This window comes from Hyaena hyaena, unplaced genomic scaffold (assembly GCF_003009895.1).
Source record: "Hyaena hyaena isolate Hyena2069 unplaced genomic scaffold, ASM300989v1 scaffold_112, whole genome shotgun sequence".
Classification (NCBI taxonomy): Eukaryota; Metazoa; Chordata; class Mammalia; order Carnivora; family Hyaenidae; genus Hyaena; species Hyaena hyaena.
In genome coordinates, this window is record NW_024080744.1 from 908319 (window position 1) to 924695 (window position 16377).

Consider the following 16377-nt stretch of genomic DNA (forward strand, 5'->3'; position numbering starts at 1 on the left):
GGTGGCGGCTTCGCACACCACCTCTGCCTCTTGCTCTCCCCCTCTGGCATGTTCACCGCCAATGTAATGAAGTCATTTGTTTGTGGATCTGTATGGTCTCCCTGCCTTGCCTAAGCCATTGCTGCATGAAAGGAACACCAAGATCTAATCCACATATAATGTGAGCCACAGGTGTACTTTTACACATTCTAGAAGCCACATTGTGAAAAGTAAGAAGAAAAAAATGTGAAATTAATTTTAATTTTCTCCTTCATTTAACCTAATATGTACAAAATATTCCAAGATGGTATCAATATAAAAAATTATTTTTAAAATCTTATTTTCTACTCTTTATACTAAGTCTTCAAAATGCAGCGTGTTTTTTTGAAGTTGCAGCATATCTCACTTCGGACCCCTGATATTTTAAGGGCTTAATAGCCATATGTACTAGTGGCTACTGTACTGAATAGAGCAGCTCTCGGGAACCCAGGGTAGTGGAGTCAACAGCTACATTGCAATTTACTTGAAAATAATGCTACTAAAGATTTCTGGTAAAAGTTGAAGTGCATTATGTATATGCTGGGCTTCTCCAGGAAATCTACTGAGATGAACTAGAGAAAACAACAATAAAAAATTTAGACAAGTCCATCTAAAAACAAGGAAATAACTACAACCTCCAGAACCTGAGCTATGAAGAAATGTGGCTCTTAGGATTTTGTGCAAGACGATAGCACGTTTAGAAAGCATGTTAGTGGTTCCTGAGTTCTTCTTCATTTACAAGTATGGTAAAGCACAGTGGCTCTGGTTACTTAAACCCTGGTTCTGTTCTTTATGTCAAGTGGCTTGAGCAAGTTATTTCATCTCTCTGTGCTGTCAGTTCCTCATCTTTAAAATGAGGATCATAAAATCTAGGGCAATTGTATGGATTGAATCAGGTGATAGCTGTAAAACACTTAGAACTATGCCTGGCCCATATGTTTACTTCTCCTGGCAGTTCCATGGTGTAATGGTGAGCACACTGTATGCTAACTAACTGGAATTTAAATAAAAATTTGAAGAAAACATAAAAAAATAAAGAACCTATGATTCATTGAAACTATGATTCAAGAGCTTCAGGAAGACAAAGCTTCAGGAAGCTTTTAAGAGTTTATGAAAGATCATAAATGAAGGTAGAAGTAAAATGGCATTAACCAGGAAAGATATGAAATGATACTGAAAACCTTTTGGAAATAAAAACCACAACAGAAGTGCTATGAAGTACAGATATGTCTGTGGAAAGAATCAATGACTTGGAAGACGGGCTTCAGAAAATATAGCAATCAGAGGTAAAGGAAAGGCAATGAGTCAAGATGATAGATATGAGGACGGGTGATTCAAAATATGACACCTATCAACCTTTCTCGGAAAAGTTACTGGCAAAATCTAGACAATCAAAAGACAGTTAAAGAAAAGGAATTCAAGAATGGGAAAGACACTGCCTTAATGGGTCGTTGGTGAGAAAGGAATTATTTAAATATCAAACTAAGGTAAACAACGGCAAGAATTATTACAATCTGTTGTAGGGTTGACATCATGAACGTAAACAACTAATCAGGTGGTCTAAGAGAGCAGGTTGGGCATCTGGGCCCAGAGACACCAGCAGTGAGGCATTCATCGGAGCATATGGACATCATTCCTGTCTGCAACCGTGCACTTGGCTCTCTGGTCTGCCCAGAGGTTGTGTGAGGTTCCCTTTAAAATATTTATTTTTCTGCTTAAATTAGCTAGAGTGGATTCTGTTGTTTGTCATAGAGACTTTAGAGCCCTTCACACAGCATTTAAGAAAGACAAGTATGCAGGCTCCTGGGTGGGTCAGTCAGTTGGGTGTCTGGCTCCTGAGTTTTGTTTGAGTCTTGATCCAAGAGTCGTGGGATTGAGTCCCTCATTAGGCTCTGTGCCGACAGTGTAGAGACTACTTGGGATTCTCTTTCTCCCCCCCTCTCTGCCTCTACCGCATTGGCGCTCTCTGCCAAAGTAAATAAATAAGCATTAAAAAAAAAGAAAGAAAGAGGGGCACCTGGGTGGCTCAGTTGGTTAAGTGTCTGACTCCTGACTCAGGTCATGATCTCTTGGTTTCATGAGTTTGAGCCCTGAGTTGGGCTCTGCACTGGCAGCATGGAGCCTGCTTGGTGTTCTCTTTCTCTCCTTCTCTCTCTGCCTCTCCCCAACTCATGCTGTCTCTGTCTCTAATTAATTAATTAATTAATAATAACTTACTAAAAAAAAGACAGACAAGTATGTGGTCACAGAGGTGAGTGTGATGGGGAAACCACTGGTCAGTTGGGTAGGAATGTTGTTCCAACCTTTGAAAGGGCAATTTGGAAGTGCTGATTAAAAATTTAAACATAAATCCCTGTGACCCAAAAATTATTCTTCTAGGAACCTATATCATACATACTTAAACACAACGTTCACTACTAAAAAACTGCTAGTTGCTGAAGATACTGCAATAAACTAAATAAATCCCCACTCTCAAAAAAAAAACCAAAGTAAAATAAAATCCTTACCCTCTTGGAGCTCACACTCTGAGGTGGAAAAGTGGAGGGAAAACAGTAAAGAAGGTAAACACTTCAAAGATACAATATGTTAGAAGGTGAAAAGTGCTATGGGGAAAGGAGAATGCCAAGAAAGGGAACCAGAAGGTATCAGGCACTTGATAATTTGTGCTCAGGGAAGACACTCATGTGAGTAAAGACTCGAAGGAAGTAGAAGATTAAATCATATGGTATTTGGAAGAAAGTTACAAAAAGAGGAGATGGCAGGTGCAAAGGCCCTGCGGCAGAAGTGTACCTGGCACATAAAGAACAGGCCACAGGGAACCTAGTATGGCTGGAACAAAGTGGAATATGGAAGGAGATGGTTCAGAAAGGTAATGGCATTGGGGGCAGACAGTATAGCTTTATAGGCCATTGTAAGGACTGGTTTTCACTGTAAATGAGAAGGAAACCACTGGAAAGTTTTGAGCAGAGAGGGATAATATCTGACCTACATTTTAACCTGACTCTTCTAGTTACTGTGTTGTAGATGGATTGAGGGAAGGCAAGGGAAACTACAGGGAGCTGTTCAGAAGGCTATTCCAATAATACAATAAAAGGTGGCTAGTGGCTTGGAGTTGGTGGGGTGGGGAGGTAACAGTGGAGTGGGGAGACATGGTCAGCTTACAGGAATTGGCCAAAGTATAGGAACAAAGATGTTCAGTTGTTTGTAATTGAGAGAAACTAAAAACAATGCAAATGTCTAGAAATAGAAGGCGGGTTAAATGATTACGCAATAAAATTACAGTACTTTTTTTTTTTAACTTAAAAACTGCTGTTGAAAGTATGTGTACTTTTTAAACTAAAAATCTAAGTGAATAATACTAATTTTTAATGCTATTCAATTTCAGCAAAGAGGGATATGATATAGTTTCAACAAAAGCATGTTATTGGACCATGAAAACATCTTGTTTGGGAATTAAAAATGCGAACTTAGAAGCATTGAAATTAAAGTTTCTTATTTTAAAAAAGATTCAAACAGAAATATGCACCTGTATTTGTAAAAATTGGGTAGCAGTAATTCATGACTAGTCATTACAAAGCACACAATTCTGTCATTTTAATTAAAAATTTTTTTCATTTATTTTAAGTAGACTTTATGTCCAAAGGAGGGCCTGAGCTCATGACCCTGAGATCAAGAGTGGCTTCCTCTACTGACTGAACCAGCCAGGTGTCCCTCTATTCTTTAAAAAAAAAATTTTTTTTTTTTGGTACAGCAGATATAATCTAGAAATTGAGGAAACAAGATACAAGACAAATGATGGTTTGTACTGAAACTTTAAGATTGTGTTTGTTACAAAACATCTAAGATCAAGGGTTTAGGGCGCCTGGGTGGCTCAGTCCCTTAAGTGTCTGATTTGGCTCAGATCATGATCTCACCATTTGTGGGATTGAGCCGCATGTTGGGGTCTGCTTCAGATTCTGTCTCTGCCTCTCTCTCTGCCTCTCCCCTGCTCATGCTCTGTCTCTCTTTCAGAAATAAACATTTAAAAAATTAAAAAAAGAAAAAAAAAGATCAGAATAGGTAAAAAGATTTGTCTAGGAGTGAAACTGGAAAGTGGATATGTGATTGTGAATTGACATAAGGCTAGGTATCCATCCATCTGGTGGAGGCTAAAAACTATTAGATAAGAACTATATCAATGATCATTTATTAATCACACACCATATGCCAGGCACTGCGTCTTGTGTTTTTATTACAACTTCTAATTTTACAATACATAAACTAAATGCACAAATTTGCCCAGTCATTAGCTTAAAAAAAAAAAAAAAAAAAAAGAGGGGAAACTCATACTTGGACTGTTGATTGTCTCATACCAAAACCCATCCTCTTTCGGCTCGAATACTCTATATCGGGTAGGCTATCAATCAGGATCGATTTTTGAGGCTTTTCTTTGGAAAGAATAATGTATCCATTAGGACTGTATTCAATTGTTTGTAACAAACCCTGGCAGAGAGAACTTAAAACAAGTAAGGGCGAGGGGGTGGGAACGCCTGGGTGGCTCAGCCCCTTAAGCAGCCAACTTCAGCCCAGGTCATGAATTTAGATTCTGTGTCTCCCTCTCTCCCTGCCGCCCACCCCACCCTCGCTAAGGCTCTATCTCTCAAAAATAAGTAAACCTTAAAACATTTCTTTTTAAACGTAAAGGAATTATTTTCCTCATGTCTTAAGTGCTGCTCCTCCTTTTGCTAGTGTGTTGCTCTGTGGCCATAAAACAGCTGCACCCCCTCCAACTTCACAACCACCTCACAGCCAGAGAGAAACAGGAGGAAAGGGGTACAACTGCGCGAGGGTCCTAAACAGTAACACGTTCTCAGGACCCGCAAGCCGACTTCCTCCTACATCTCATTGGCCGGAATCAAGTCACGTGACCGCCGCGCGAGGCCCTCTGGGAAGATGCGCGCTCTTCGCGCTACAGACCGCCTCCCTGAACAAACTCTGGGTACTCTCAGAAACGTAGAAGAAATGGGTATCAAGAAGGCAGAGAGCAATTCTGCCCCATGAAGAATATCACACAGAACAAGGAAGCTGGGGGAGGAACAGTGACCTTAGAAGTGCTGCCGGATCTAGTGGATTCTATGGGCTCAGGGCAACACTGTTGATGAGTTTTGGCGCAAGAGACGCAAGGAAATGTTCTGAGCAGCCCTGGGCTCAGCTTCAATTCTGTTACTATGGAAGAAGAGAATAGACATTGGGGAACAACCGAGAGCTCTGTCTCAGTCCCGCCATAGACCTCAGACAGGGTTCCCCTTGGGAAGGGGTCTGATGTGCACAGTCCTGTGCTCCGAACCTTTTCTAGACAGGCGAGGTCTGGGGCAGTTGTTAACTCAAGCTTTGGGGATGGAGAGAGAGCAGTAGGCACTCGAGGATACTTGGGGATGCTGGGAGCATCTGAAGACAAATTCAGCCTCCTGGATGAGCCTGGAAAGTGTCAGTAAGAGTGAGGCTAGCCCCTCAGAGTCCCCTCTTCCCAGCCCCGTCGCTAGCAAGTCTTCATTTTCCTCTTGGATGAGTAATAACCGTACCTTGTAGGGCTGGTGTGAGCCTAGTTTGAAGTGATGCGTGTCCAGCTCCTGTTTTATACGCACTCCATAGATAGCGGCTGTTATTTTTGCTAGGAACATAATCTGGCCCCCCACGCTCCCTCTCTAACTCAGCTCACGTCCTCTCCTCCTCAGCTATACTGACTCACATGCCTTTCCTCTAACTGAACGTGCACACCCTTGCCCAGCTTTCGGCTTCTGGCTTTGCTCACGGTGGAATCGCGGCTGAACCACCTCACAGTCTGGTGAATCCTGTAGTTCTTCACTACACCAGCTCACCTCTCGCCTTCAGGAATTCTCTGGGCAAGTCCTCAGCAGCGCACATTTAACGCTTCTACCAACGCTCGGTTCTTATTGCACCCTCTGGTGGGCGTTTATTAGATTCCTTGCACAGCCAGTCCAGGCTTTCTGAGGGGTTAAAAAAGGCCCAGGCAACTCCCCTCGGTAAAGGTTCTGCATGAAAAGGGGGAGGAAATTGTGCCCCATTTTAAACGTTCAGACGACTGGGAAGTTGTAGGTGTTCAACAAATAGTTGTTGAATAAATACAACGTTTTAGCACCATGGTTGATGAAAAAAAAGACAAGCAGTATAATTGTGCTGCTTGCAAATGTGCTATGTGCGGATTTTCATATAAAACTGACTTCATAGTGCTGCAGGCTTTGCTTAGTGCCATGAATGTTTCAGGTTCTGTCACCCTGCATGGACCTTCATCCGGAGACAACTGCCAATGGCCCTGCCCACCCTACCGGGGGCACAGATGCTCCTTAGGTTGGGGCTGGGATCTCAGGCCTGGTACACGGCAGGGGGTCTCACTAAATGCCGGGAGGCTCTAGCTTTCCCCATCCTCTACCCCTCTCCCACGGATCCGGGGTGGCGGCTTCCATCGTTTGTCGCCGCCCCGCCGGCAGGCGGCGCCCCTCCGGCCAGCCTCCCGCCGGGGTCGCGACGGGCGGTGCGCGCTCAGAGGCAGCCGGCCGCGGACGCCCGCACTTCCTGGCACCAGGCGGCTAGCGGGCCGCAGCCGGGGCCGAGGGGTCCGGCTCTCCGCCCCCGCCCTCCTCCTTTGAGCAATAGGGGCGGAGCCGGGCGGGCGGGCGCTCGGAGCTCTAGCCCCTCTCCCGGCGGTCACCTGCGGCCGGCCGCAGGTGTGTGTCTGGTCTGGCACCCGGCGCTGGGAACGTGGAGCGCTAGCCGGGGGCCGCGGCACTTCGGGTGAGTGCGGGGGCCGGTGCCCCGAGGTTCGCAGCTGCTTGCCCGCCCCGGGGTCCGGAATGGTCCGGACGCTGTGCGCGTCGAGGAAGGAGGCGAATTTCTGTTCTAGGGACTCAGAGGCTGGGGTTTACCTCTTAGGTCCTGGAGTGGAGCGGACGGCCCGTGGCCGAAAGCTGCAGACGCCCGAGCCTGACCGCCCGGGTTAGGGATTATCGCGTAGCCTTCGCGCCGGCGGTCTGTAGTGGGTTTCGGGTCCGGGGGTCGGTGGATGGATGGTTTCTGGTGGCCTGTGTTGGCCAGACACTCGCACCCTGTTTCCAGTGGAGGTAGCTTTTAAACATAAAACAGGTGATGTTGTAGAAAAGGTCGGTGTAATTTTCCTCCCCTGCACCCAGAGGTGGATGTAATCAGTCACGTACACAGACGCACGTGTGTTCGTTGGCGCGGACTCCGCGTTCCCTCCGGCGTTGGGGACCGTGCCCCCGCGCGCGGGTGCTGGGATTAAGCCCCAAGATTTTCCAGAGCTGTTTCTTCTACGAGACCGTGGTGTCTTGGTTGGTGCCTCTATCCTGGCTGGCTCAGAATTCTTTCTAGATGACCTGGGCCTGCCCTCCGTAACTCGTCAGCTGAAGCTCCCTTTTTCTCACCTGGGCAGGTGGCCCTGGGAGGTGGCGGCTGGGTCCAACCCCTGAATTCCGGAGGCGACCGCCGGGACCCAGCCGGCTGAGGAAGGTCCTGCTGGGAGGAAACCGGCTCTCTCCGCCCCACCGTTTGCAAAAGACTCGGGTAAGGTGGGGGTATGTTGAAACCTCAGAAATAAACTCTCACGGATCAGAATTGCAAAGGACGCGCGTGCTTGAGTGGCCTTGAGAATTGCTAATCGCTTCAAGTCTAATCGTTTCGCTTGTGCTTTTCAGATTATTATTTTTTTAAACTTCTTTAATTACAAAAACGACTGCTTAATATACGTGTCTGACTTTTGTTAACAAACCTCTAAGACTGGAGTCTCTGTGTGGTATCCCCAGAGTCGAGTTATTGGGAATTTGCCACTGGGGATCAGCGCGGCTGCTGTGAGAATCACGGGGAAGGGGATGAGGTTTAAACACTGTTGAAGAGACGTGACACAGCAGTGCAGTGTGTGCGAACGCTGGCTGGATCCTGATTTGAAGGGGAGAAGTTCATGAAAAGTTGAGCCAGCGAAAGAAATTTGTACTGGTTAGTTGATTGTAATAAATATTAGTTTTGTTCAGTTATTTTGGGTAATAGTCTTAAGATTGTGGTTGTAAAAAAAAAAAAACATTTAGGAATACATACTGAAGTTGAAATGCAGGTGGAGGATTTGCTTCAAAATAAACCACTTTGGGGGAACACTGCTAGTGGAAATGTGAGGGGGAGCTCCAAAGCAGATTGGCTGTGAGTTGTTAATCGTTGAAGCGGGATGACGGGTGCGGTATGGAATTCCTTACTCTGTTGTCTCTACTTTCCTAGGTTTGGCATTTTCCTTTAAAAGTGACACCACCACCACTGCCAGTGGAGCTTTTCTTTTTGTTTTTTTTCTCTCCTGACGGTAGGTTTGGAAGGCACTGCTAGTGTTTTCTAGATTCAAGGCCTTCCACAGACCCTCACTCTTTGTAAAGCAGGTGTAAAACCTGCCTCTTCAGACCCATAAAACTTCTTTTTCTCTCTCGTGGGGTGCTGCTTTATTTGGCTCAGAAGGCATAGGGTGTTTGCTGAGTGCAACAGAATTGAGGGGATCAAGTTGATGCAGGTGGATGCTGGGTCAGCCCTTTTTATACAAAAGGTATTAGCAAGCCTGGGGGTTGAGTTGTGTCCAGACAAACAGGTTGTGTAAAATGTATTAGCAATTTTTCTGAGCTACCCAAATCCTTTCCAAGTTATATACTTCAAGAAACAGAACTCAGAGTAGTAAATATAATCCTTATCCATTTAAGATTTGTGTATACTTCTGGAAGCATAGTATGCATCAGTAAAAAGTGTTCGTTATAAAAACAAATCACAAGGTAAGTGGAGATCTACTTATTGCCTGAAAGAGATCTTTCCTGTTTGTATTGTCATTTTCACCTGTTTGCCCTGTTTGTCAGGCATCGTAACATGTATTTAGCAAAGAAATGACTTGTAAAACCTTCTGTAGTGTTCTTTTTCCTTTCCAAGAAGCTTGCTTTTAAGAAGAGGGATGGGCGGTGGGGTGGGGAGAGTAATATCTATATATTCATCCAACTTGGTCATTTATTTTCTCTAGATTTATCATTATTACTGGCTCATTCTCTCATACTTGATTGGTAATTTGGCAATGTGGCAATTGCATGAGGGAGCTTTTAAAGTTTGGGGTGGGGAGAGGCATACTCCTGAAAGATAAAACTCCTTAGTAGCTTCAGTGGAACTGATTTTAATGCCTCTTTGCTTTTAAGAGAAAACCTATCTGTAATAGTTGAAAGTTGAAGTGTTGGGGCACCTGGGGAGCTCAGTCGGTTGGGTGTCTGAGTTCGGCTCAGGTTATGATCTCACGGTTTGTGAGTTCAAGCCCTGCATCAGGCTCTGTGCTGACAGCTCAGAGCCTGGAGCCTGCTTCAGATTCTGTGTCTCCCTCTCTCACTGCCCCTCCCCACTTTGTGTTCTGTCTCTCTCTTTCTCTCTCTTTCTCTTGCTGGTATAGTCCCACTAGTGTAAAAGAAGTTGTAAAGATGCTTTAAATCAGTCAGTTGAGGAAATGCCACATGTCCCAGTTTTGTCAGAGGGTGTGGAAAATAAGAGAATTGACAAAAATCCCCTTACGTTTGGAAAATGTCAGAGCAATGGTACTTCAGTGAAGTTGTTTGGACTGTGGCTCAATTTTCTTTGTGTGAGTAAAAGAAACATTGCAGCTGTTAAGTGACTTTATTTTCTGCCTCAGTTCTCTAAAACAAGAGCATGGAGAGAGAAAACAGATTTGCTGGGCCCTTAAGTGACCAGGCAGTGACCTAATGTTTCCTTGCCTCTGTGTAAGGATTGTGGGATTGGACCCTGGGGAGTTGATTGCTAATAGCCGCTTTAGGGAATTATCACAACTGTGACTCCATTTTCTCCCCACAGCACGTTATGGAAGAGGGGATAAACACATTAGGAAAGCAGATTGCTGCTTTGTTGGCCTTGAAATGAGAGGAAAGGGTGTTGGCAGTCAAGGCAATCATACTTTTCTAAGTTGTAAGCACCCTGCATTTATCTGCACCGCTTCATCCCATCCTGTGAGGTAGAGCCTCGGTGCTGGAGGATTATTCTCGTTTCTAACAGATGAAAGCAATGAAATCTGAAGAAGCTAAGACTTGGCTAAGTTGTTTCTTTAGAGTTATGGGGGAAGGAAATTTGACCTTTATGAAGAGGTCATGGTTGTCTTCACCCACACGTGTTTTCAATTCTCACAAATCTCCCATCAGACCATTTTGCAGATGGAATTGTAGCTAAGTGAGGTTAATAGTGGATTTGAGGTCTTGCAGCTAATAAAAGCAGAGCCAGGGTTCAAACTCAAATCATTTACATGATTCTCCAGCCTCCATGCTGTCCACACTGCCTTTTGCAGATGACTGAGCTACACACCAAGAGTTGGTTAGTCAGTCTAGGCAAACTGCCTTTTCACCACATTCAACTGCCTGGGCCGCATGCAACCAACATGGTTTGCCAGCAGAAAGTAAAAACAAAAAAACAAAACAAAACTGAACCGGTGTTGAAAATTGGGAGATGTCACTGGGGCGCTTGTGTGGCTCAGTCAGTTAAGCGTCCGACTTCCGCTCAGGTCATGATCTCACAGTCCGTGGGTTCGAGCCCCGCATCGGGCTCTGTGCTGACAGCTAGCTCAGAGCCTGGAGCCTGTTTCCGATTCTGTGTCTCCCTCTCTCTGTGCCCCTCCCCTGCTTGCTCTCTGTCTCTGTCTCTCAAAATAAAATAAAGACATTAAACAATTAAAAAAAAAAAAAAGAAAATTGGGAGATTTCACATGTTCTGCCCCCGGGAATTCCCAAAGGCAGTTCTGGAGCAGAGTTGTGCGCCCCTGTTCCCTTGGCCTCCGCTACTTCCTGAAGCGTGCAGGCTTTGTGTGTCTGTCCAGAAGGGGATAACGGTTGAGAGGCTCTTGTCCAAAAAAATTGGGAAAGCATATACTCACTTGAGGGAATGAAGAGTCTTGTTTCCTCTGCAGTGTTTCTATGTCAGAAAAATACACGGCATGTTATCATTTCCCCCACACCCTGCCTGCTGTGCTTATTACACAGAACTTGCGAGTTTCCTACCCTTGCTGTACAACACAGATGGAGTGCCGAATGTGTGGGCGACACACAGCAGAGAAAAAGAGTGCCCCCAATACTCAGACCACTAGCTCTCTGTGAATGGGGATGTGGGTCTTGTGCCCCAAGGTGTTCTGTGGGGATACACACCACAGAGCCCTCTCTCTTTAAGCAGCCTGACCTTGGGACCCACATGATCCTCCAGCTCCTTGTGCATTGGCTCTCCACAGCCGCCCCGAGGGTACCCGGGACTTGCAAGGCGCCCCCCCCCCCCATCCCCAGCCAGTGACAGGTCCCCTCCTACCCACTGCTTACCCATAGCCCTGTCTGAAGCCTCTGCAGGAATGGGGAACCGAGGTGCCCACAACCCAGCCTTTGAGAGAGAACCTGTGAGGCAAGTTGAAGGATGGCCTGATTTCCTCATCTTGAGACTTTCAGTTAAGGGTCATGGGGCGCCTGGGTGGCTTAGTCGGTTGAGCGTCTGACTTTCGCTTGGGTCATGATCTCACGGTTCGTGGGTTCGAGCCCCGCGTTGGGCTCTGTGCTGACTGCCAGCTCAGAGCCTGGAGCCTGTTTCAGTCTGTGACTCCCTCTCTCTCTAGAAATAAATAAAAAAAAAACCTTAAAAAAAAAAAGGGTCATGGAACAGATGTTCTCACCTCTGTATATATCTGGAGTTTTGTTACAGTCCAAGCTTCTGTTTTGGTCTTTGTTTCTTTCCCCTGAATAGTGAGCGTTTATAGATCTGGGATGTTAGGGGGTGGGTAGAAAAGGAAGAGAAAATACCATAAATGGAACCCTGTGGAGTGGTTTTGAGGACATGTCAGGTGGTGTTTTGAGGCATTTGTTACTAGAACTATCTGTATAGGCATGTACTTACCCTAGCGTGATACGAAAGGAGAGAGCTGCAAGTAGAAGGTCTTGTTTAGTTGAAAGTTTAGAGACTGAGGTGTGTGGGAAATGCTACAACAGCTGGTTGATTGGATCCTTTCCGGAGAACTCGGATCCAGGTTTGTGAGTGCTTGTTCCCTCAGGTGATTATGAAGGCCCTGGTGAGACCAACAGATGTTGGGAAAGCGGGTTGATTGCTTATTGGCTGCACCAGTCAGAGGTGAGGCGGTACGATCCTGAGTGTGGACTATCACCAGATCACTGGGATTATCTTCGGTTCTTCTGCTACCTTGCTGTGTGTCCTTGACCTACTGTTTTTAAACAACTCTGAGCCTCGGTTTTCTCCTGTGTAAAATAATAATACCCATCGTGCAGGGCTGTGTGTATTCCATGGCCCGTCAGGTGTTACAGAACAAGGATTCACGGCGGGTCAGCTATTACTGTTGTTGCTAGAGCCCTGCCTCCTTCAATTTTGCCTTTATTTGCAGGACTTGCCCTATGGTTTCAGAAGGCAGGTGATACATAGGGTAGAGATGGTTCCCAGCTCTGATCTCCCTGTTTTCAGAGTGAGCCAAGCGCTGTCCTTCCCAGCGGCCTCGTGGCCTAAGGGAAATGTTCTCCGAGACAGACGCTAACAGGGTGTCCGGTGTGGCCGCGGCTTTGCAGTTGATGAAGAGAACTAGGCCTGAGCCCGTGGCTGTGAACCCCGAGCTTTGGCTCTGTTGTTGGGGAATTACAACCTGCACAGACTCTGAAAAAGAGACGGACCCTCCTGGTGTTCCGTGTGGGTGTGGACTCTATTGTGTTGTCAGGCTGATGTCAGCGTGGAAGAGGGGGACGCAGGAGTCCCAGACTCACCCCTGCCACTGCTTTGTGGGGGCTTGCGGCAGACCGAGCACCCTGCGGCGGCGCCCCCCTGTCAGCTGGGGGTAAGCGTGCCTCATAGGAGTGTTGTGAGAGGTTAGCAACAATTTTGTGACATCCTGGCTGGGTACAGTGAAGTACTGTGTCCTACTTGCTCCTTGTTAGCAGTGAAATCATAGAGCAGGCTCGCCAGCAGGTTTACCTTTTAACTCGGAGAAGTAATAAAGAGGCGATTAACTAACATTTACATAGCGTTTTGTAGTTTAAAAAAAGAGCTATCTAATTTGATCATCGACCAGCGGTGCAGGTTTCTGTGTTTGTATTTGTTTTTATTGCCTTCTGTTGCTTATCAGGAGAGGCACAAAAATGAAGGGAGGTTCGGGCCAGAAACGAGCCCAGAAATGGGAACATGGCAACGAGCTATTCCTTTTGCTTTATTAGAGAAGGTAAACGTGAGTTTGTATTCCCTCTACCCTTAAGGAATCCTGAGGAGCCTGACATCTGGGGGAGGGAAAGGGAGAGATTGATAGTTGGGGTGTTCCTGGGAGGCAGAAAGCATCCATTCTGTCCAGGGAGGCAGAATGGAGGGGTGGCCAGCACCCACCCCCACAACCAACCTAGGTAGAGGTTGCCCTTGTTGACAGCTTCTGCCCAGACCTATTGGTGTAAGTGTGAGCTGGGGGGCAGGGAGAAAGGTAGTGGGCGGTTGGTCTCCTGCCCCTTGTCCAGACCCCGCTAAACCCATTGCCTTTGGCCTTCTCTCATTTCTCATTCCACTCCCAGCAGGGTGAGCCCGTGAGCCCTCTTACAGCCTCAGTGCCCCCACCCCATCCCCCAACTAATAGGCTCCCAAGCCTGCTTCCTATGATGAGATTTTTGGGGTGACCTGAGGTTCATGGGGTCTGGAGCCAATGACCACGAAAGAATTCTTTGGTGCAAAAAGGTGATTTACTGAAGTGCGAGGATAGGACCCGTGGGCAGAAAGAGCTGCCCTCGGACCATGAGGAGAGGCTGGTTTTACACTATGGAGTTGGGGGAGGTAAAGTCCGGGGACGTTTCCAGTGAGATTTTCCTATGCTAAAGAAGTCCCAGGATACTGGGGGCCTCGCCATTGTCAAGCTAAGGTTTTTCCATCCAGCAAAGCATTAGCATTGAGAAGGTGGGAGTTCCTGGAGAAACATTTCACTCTGCCAGCCTCAAGTATTTGTCAATGGGCTGCGGGTTATGAGGAAATTTAGTTCTATCTGCCATTTCCTTTTGCCTTTGTTTCCCACATCAGTATGGAGGGGGTGATGGAGACTTAGGTCCTGCAGGACTATGATCTCCATCTGTTAACCATTTGTTTCCCCCTTTCCTTTGTTCTTGGGCAGCCAGGAGTGCCGGAGGAGTATCACGCATGTCCCACGGGGGCAGGGGGTGTTTGCGGCCTGTCAGCTTGACTTATGCTCCCTCACGCCCGTAACCAGCCCTTGAATGGGTTTTTCTCTGCTGCCACCTCCATTTTCCATTGGTATCCTTGCATCCATTATCCTAATTATGGGCAAGCTCCTTCCTTTCAATTTTCTTTAATTCTGGAAAGGAGGAAGGAAAAAAAAATCATCTATTACCCCACTGTTCAAAGACCAGAATGAATATTTTGGTATATTTCTTGCCAGTTTTGTTGCATTTTGTTATTTGCTTTAAAAATGATTTTAACATTTTATAAACATTTAATTCATTTCATGTTAGCATTAAAAAAATATTTTTATTTCTAGGATAGAGAGAGAGAGAGACAGCGTGAGCAGGGGAGGGTCAGAGAGAGAGGGAGACACAGAATCTGAAACAGGCTCCAGGCTCTGAGCTGGCAGTCAGCACAGAGCCCGACGCGGGGCTCGAACCCACGAACCGCGAGATCATGACCTAAGCGAAAGTCGGACACTTAACCGAGTAAGCCACCCAGGCGCCCTAAGTTAGCATTTTTAACAAAGTTCTCATACGGTGATTAAAATTTATTGTTGCATTTTTTGGTGTGTTTATAAATGTCATCTGTAATAATTGTGTGCTATCTCGGGCTTTTTTTTTTTTTTTTTTTAGCCATCCTCTTAATATTAGAGAACTAGGTGGTTGCTTATTTTTTGGTATTGTAAATCATTCCAAGTTGCACGTACATAAACCTTTGATTCTGTGATATAATAAATAAATATTTTTGGTCTTCATCCCCGGTTCTGGTACAGAGCTCCTGGGGAGACTGGGGAGAGGAATGACTTTTGTTATCTTGAATAAGCACCTTTCCATTACTCAAGTTTATGCTAATGAGGCAGCTCCTGGGGCTGGTTGTCCGGGGAGTCAACCATGTGATTAGACGGCTGGACCTTTCAGCAACGCCCAGCTCCCTTCAACCTCCTCCCCACCCCCGGCCCTCACCTCCAAGGGGCTGGAGATCATCTTCATCACTAATGGCAAGTTATTTAATCAATCGTGCCTATGTAATGGCTTTTGGAGAGTTTCCGGTTGGTGATCACACCAGGATGCTGGGAGGGTGATGTGCCCCAAGTGGGCACAGCCTTGCACCCTTTTCCTGTACCTTGCCCTGTGCATCTCTTCCATTTCGCTGTTCCTGAATTGTATCCTTTCTGATAAACCAGTAATAGTAAAGTGTTGCTCTGAGTTCCAAGAGTTGTTAATGAGCCTAAGGAGGGGGTGTGGGCACCCCCAATTTTTAAGTTGGTACACATGTAGGTGACAACCTGGCCTTGTGGCTGGCATCTGAAGTGGGAAGCAGCCTTCTTGTGGGGCTGAGCCCTCACCCTGTGGGGCCTCCCCTAACTCTGGGTGGGGTCAGATCTGCTTGGTGTGGAAAACCTCACACGTTTGGTGTTAAGAAGAGTTCTGCGTAGAGATGGTGCTGTAACCTTTTGATTCCATTGCACATTATTTGGATGGACTTCTGTAAGAATAATTACCAAGTCCCAGATTTTGAATAGTAAGAAGTTTTCTTTCTGATTACAAGGGCAATGAATTTTCATTGCCGAAGTCTCCAGTAAGTGTGGGGCGTGGGGATGTAAAAAGTAAATGCGCCCATCCTGTGACCAACCAGAAAGTCCCTGTTGGTGTAGCTTGGCCGTCCTGCCAGATGAGTGCATCCACAGCTTTGCTTGTCCATGGTTGGCCCGTGGACAGTAGGCTGGACATCACCTGTGAGCTTGTTAGAAATGCAGAATCTCAGGCCTGTGCCAGACATTGAGTCAGGTCCTTTTTTTTTTTTTTTTTTTTAAACAAAACCCACATTCAAGTTTGAGAAGTATTGGTTTACAAGGCCATGATCCTGCTGGTCACAGGGGCTGGCATTGATCACCTCTGACCTGTGTATATACGTACATTTTTCCTATTCACCCAGTATTGGCATAGTACTCTCTCCCGCTGGTTTTCAGCCTCCCATCCCCCCTACCCTAAGACTATCTGAGGACAAGAGCTCACTCCCCTCAGTGACACAGATTCTGGGATCAGCAGAATCTCTGGGAAACGGGGGGAATTCCACTTGCCCCCCCTGTGAGAAGCC

The 16377-nt window shown here is 46.3% G+C and overlaps 1 protein-coding gene across 3 annotated transcripts in view; it reads left to right on the plus strand.

Annotated features, from left to right (window-relative positions):
- The first annotated feature begins 6606 nt into the window (after nt 1-6606).
- GPR160 (G protein-coupled receptor 160) overlaps nt 6607-16377 on the plus strand; it is a 60697-nt gene continuing 50926 nt past the window's right edge. For 2 of the 3 annotated variants that reach the window (XM_039236544.1, XM_039236546.1), the window contains exons 1-2: nt 6607-6810; nt 7466-7596. The gene's annotated coding sequence lies outside the window, so the exon portion shown is untranslated. Of the gene's footprint in view, nt 6811-7465; nt 7597-7835; nt 8026-16377 lie in introns of all 3 variants that reach the window. The other variant, XM_039236545.1, reaches the window with a different exon arrangement.